Genomic DNA, 4,978 nt, shown 5'->3' with positions numbered 1-4,978 from the left:
TGTAACTGTGAACAAGTCCTTATGTGAGCTGCTGACGTGGTTTATGGATGACAATATCATCAAATAAACATGAGTGGCAAAAGGCTGACCAAACTTTACGACCTTATTAATGTCTGGGGAGCAGGTGAGGGGGCGGGTAAATTCGAGGACCCTCCGAAGAGAAATAACGACCCTTTCTAGCAGCCACTCAAAAAAACCCAGAAAAAGTGTTGACCGACACCAAAACCAGAAGAGGAAGACAGCGGATAAACACTACATCGTTAAACAGAAGAAAGGTGACTTGAAAGACACCAAAGCATCAAGAAATGTCGTTCTGAATGACATTTTGTCTAAAGAAGCGAAAAGAAATCTCCACTGGTTCGCAACGGGACCCAACCGGTCACTCGTAACAAGAGAAGAAATGCACAAGATCATGCTTGAGAGAACTTCCTTAAAGGATACTAAAGACTTTTTTCTGGTTAAACACTACTATGAAAATATTTTAAAAGAAGTGAAGTCTAAGGTGGTCGCCCCGACAACACTGAAATACCTGGCTAAAAAAATTGTTGCACAAAAGATGACTCGACAGCAGGCAGTTGATTTGCTAAATTCAGACTCGCCATTAGGAAAAAGCCATCGGTGGATGGACCTTATTGACATGGCTGTGAAGTAAGTTACATCGCAAAAACATTGAATTTATTTATTTATTTCACAGACATGATCGCAATATTGACTTTTGTGTTTTTGTTTCGTTCTAAAAAAAGAGCAAACTGCCATGGGATAATTTAGAGATGCTGCTTGCTGCAGTGGTTGAAATTTTTTAGAAAGTGGCTATTGTGCTCTAACTTTCACTTCTCATAACGGTCCCTTTAGGGACCAAACATACTTCCCGGAAGGACAACTTTCACTCAAGCCGCAACTTAATAAAAAAAATCCCCTTCCCACTTCACTTTAAACTTGTACAAAAAAGTTCCTTCATGCACTCAGCTTCATGTCACAGCATTTCGATACCTACAAGGAACACACACGTACTTTTGAGGCCCGAGAATTTTTTCTCATGTCACATTAATTCCATTGACCAAATTCAACGTCGTGGTCTGCAGATGTTTGGTTTCAAGGTGGTGCGTGGGTTAAGTCTGAAGCCTGCCACTATTTCTGAGAGCAAGCAAGCTGAATGGTGCGTTCACCCACTGCACACGTCAGAACAGCTATCTTCACTTGCTGTGCAGACGGTTGCTTCTGATCCATTAACGCCAACTGTGGAGTCTAGACCTGCCCTACAATCTCTGCAACCTACCGCCGACGGGAGAGAAGGCACTATTCGCCCCTTGAAAGCCGACCATCCAATTTTCTCTAATCTCTCAGTATCAAAAGACGTTCTGAAATCAGTGGGCAACTTTTGTAGCAGTATTTGCTTTCCTTGATAAAAGCGATCCAGCGCCCTGGATGCTCAGGGAACCACGCCTTTTAGAACCTTACCTTCTGCGTAGGACAGTCTCAGGCCACACGCATCGCAAGAACCTCTTCGCTCTTCTTGCCATGGTCAGGAACCTCCAGCACCCCGAGTTCACGAAGGGGGACCAGCGAGAGGCAGAAGTGATGCTTCAAGAGGCAATTGAGGTCCTTGGGCGTCCTCCAGCGCAGAAAGATAGGGTCCGGCAGCGGTCGGGTGCTATTGCCCTCAGAGTTGCCGCTGAGGACAAATACTTTGATGGATGGTTGCTTGAACTTGAGCGTGTGTTTAGAGAGGCAGAGAAACCCGTTGACTTAAGAAAGGGTGTGGTTTCGTGCCTGTGGATAAAAGTTACACGCCACTTGTTCCACCTTTGCAGTAGAGCCATAGGGTTCGCAAACTGTACACGGTACGTTTAACCTAGCTGTTTCTTCCTCTTATGACAAAATTTTGATTTATTCAAAATTTACAACAAAATCAAAAATTACTTGTTGCAGGTTAACGATACAAGAGAACCCTCTCCTTCCAAAAAGGATCAACGAGGTGGAGTCCTGACTTTTCTGCTCCATTCTTAAAAGTGGGCCGCTACCTCGCGGCACGCCTTAACTCGCACTTTGACCGCGGGGGAGTGCCCACCACAATAGAAATTGATGAATTAAAAGATTACACTGAGACTCTTAATTCACAAAAATACGTCGTTTTCAGTGCACAACCATAATAATAAGAAGCAGGGTGCGCTTCAAGTAACAATGATAAGACAAGAATTTAGACTGTACCGAGACTACGCAGAGCTTCGCACGGAACTTGCAACAACGGACGATAGATTTGACAACAAAATTCTCCTGGTGGGAATGAATGGACAGCCCATCACAAAAATTTATGACGACATAAACAAATACGCAAAAGACAAAGAGACAAATGCCGGCACGTACTCCAGCAGGACGATGCGGCGACATGTAACAACAATGGCCAGTGAGAAGCACTCCAACACTTTTGAAGCTGTCAGCCCCCGTCAGAACCACTCAAAGCCGACGGCCGAAAAGTGCTACGTGTAATAAGATCGCAGAAAGGCTCTACAAGACCACCTGAAGCAAAATAATGTTATGATAAATGAAGGAATGAAAAACGAAGCCCTGGAAGATATCAACTGGTTTGCTGTGCCACTGAGGGGAAGGGTGCTAAATCGAAGAGAAGTGCAGAAGATCATGATCGAGAACACATCAAGTAGGGGTCGGGAACTTCCATCTATCAAAAGAAAACTACACGGACGTAAGAAAGAGAAGCAGCAGTGACCTCTGCCGCCTCACCGTCAGGTATCTGGCTGAAAAGATTTAAGCTAACAAGATTACCAAAGAGCGAGCAGTTGCACATCTGCAAAAAAAGGTTGGTTGGGGTAACCGGCATATTTGCCGGTTGGCGGCTGCTAGTTGGGGCTACCATCGGATTTAGTTGGGCGAACTAATTTTGGGATGTTGGTACCCAGGCGACTTGTTTGCCACAACTATTTCAGATTGTCACTCGAAATGGTTGTTGCAACCAAGCCATCGGTTGCACTTCGGGATCCGGGGCGCCTCGGCTAGCCCCCCTCCACTCCCCAAACCTGCCTCACTCCCCGCTGCCGCCCGCTCCGGGTGGCTCCGGGATCACGTCGGCAGCGGCACGTGGTCGTTGTCCGGCACGCTCCCTCGTACGCGTCGCGATAGCCTAGTGGTATCGCGGAGGTCTCGCAATCGCAGCGGCCGGGGTTCAAGTCCCGACCGCTGCGAACACATGAGGCCTCCGCGAGGGCCTTACTGGGTTAGCAAGATGGTCACTTCGCACGGAAGGGTAAGGGAACGAGGCGGAAGTGCCTCGAAAAGATTTAAAATTGTATATTCTTCACCAGTTACTCGGTTATCCGAACTAAGGTCACTCGGTTGCCATAACCATCTCATGTTAGTTGCTATGAGCAGGATACCTTTACTAAAAAGTATAGTTGACACAACCAACTTTCTAGTAACGCCAAAAGTAACTACGCGACTCGGTTGTGAGAACCGAGTTACGGGTTAACGCAACCGACTCGTTTGTTCCGTGTTAAGTCACATCAATATCGGCTATTGCTCCACATGGGAAGTCGTCCTCTGCGAATGCCTAAAAAGCAATACACCCCAACAGTAAGCTTTTAAGCTCGCCCTTCTGCTTTGAAAAGGCTATCCAGCGGGCTTATGCAAACGACCTCGTGTCTGTCTGTCTGCGTGTCTGTCTGTTCTACTAGAAGATGTGCTAGAGACTTGAAATTTTCAGGGTATCTTAAGGTCTACTCCTAACGAAACGCCTACGGCAAATCATGGCAACCACCCCCAAGGGTGTGAATGGAGGTATTCAAGGTTCAAAAATTTTTAAAAAAAGAGTATTTTGAGAACGCCCTTCAGCTTTAAAAAAGCTATCTAGCGGGCTTATGCAAACGACCACGTGTCTGTCTGTCTGTTCCACTGCTAGAGATTTCAAATTTTCATGGTACCTTAAGGATCACTCCTACAAAACGAAACGCCTACGGCAAATCCTGGCAACCAACCCTTAAAGGCTGAAAGGGGTAGGGATTTAAAATTACATGTAACAAAAAATTTATTTTCTACAAAAATCGGCGTCTTTTGCAGTTACACGCCCAAAATTTTTGGCTGAGCGATTAGCGAAGCTTATCACTCCGTCTGGTCGGAAAAAAACTTATTCTCTGTGTGTGTCTGTCTATCTGTCCGCACAAAAACTCGAAAACGAATTGAGCGAGCGACCTGGGATTTTCAGGGTCGTTTTGTGTCACAAAACGGCAGATCGAGTTCGAAGATAAGCATTTCAGCTCAAAATTGGATCTTAAAAGAAACAAAAACAACAGGTCCCAAAAATGATGGTTTTTAAAAATATTTTGTAAAGGTTTCTTAAGGGGTACTCATCAAAGAAGAGCACTGTAGACGAAAATTTTGTCCGTTTTAGTCTAGCTCAAACCGTTGAGGCGCTAGAGGGTATTTTTGACGAAAATAAGCGAAAAAATATACAACCCTGCATGATTAGCCGAAGTGACGGGCGTTGACGGGCCGGAGGCCCGTATCCTTGTGCACATTTTTGCACTACCTGACGCGGGTGTCAGCGCCGCAGGCCAAGGTAGATCTATGTCAGGCACGTCGCAGCGTAACAGGCTTCGCATCTCACGAAACAGTGTTACGCTGCGACGCGCCTGGCCCACATATAGCTAGGCCTGCGGCGCTGACACCCAAAACGAGTTAGAGTTACGGTATTCGGGAACAGAGCCTTCCGGCTCCAAAAGTACTCAACTGACCGGAAAAGTTTCATTCTGTTTGTCTGCCTGTCCGCACGATAACTCGTGAAAGAATTGAGAGAGCGATCTGGGAATTTTTCAGGGTCGTTTTCTATCATAAAAAGACAGATCGAGTTCAAAGATGAGCATTCTAGTTCAAAAATTGACTTTCAAAAAAGTCAACAAGCTGGGCCCGCTCTTCCGCCAAACCAAGTTGCCAGCTCCGCTTCGCTCCACCGGCAACTCGGTTCGGCAGG

The sequence above is a fragment of the Frankliniella occidentalis genome, unplaced genomic scaffold (genome assembly GCF_000697945.3).
Source record: "Frankliniella occidentalis isolate FOCC.00 unplaced genomic scaffold, Focc_3.1 Scaffold70, whole genome shotgun sequence".
NCBI lineage: Eukaryota > Metazoa > Arthropoda > Insecta > Thysanoptera > Thripidae > Frankliniella > Frankliniella occidentalis.
The sequence above is the reverse complement of the archived record's forward strand: the minus strand, read 5'-3'. Positions refer to the sequence as shown.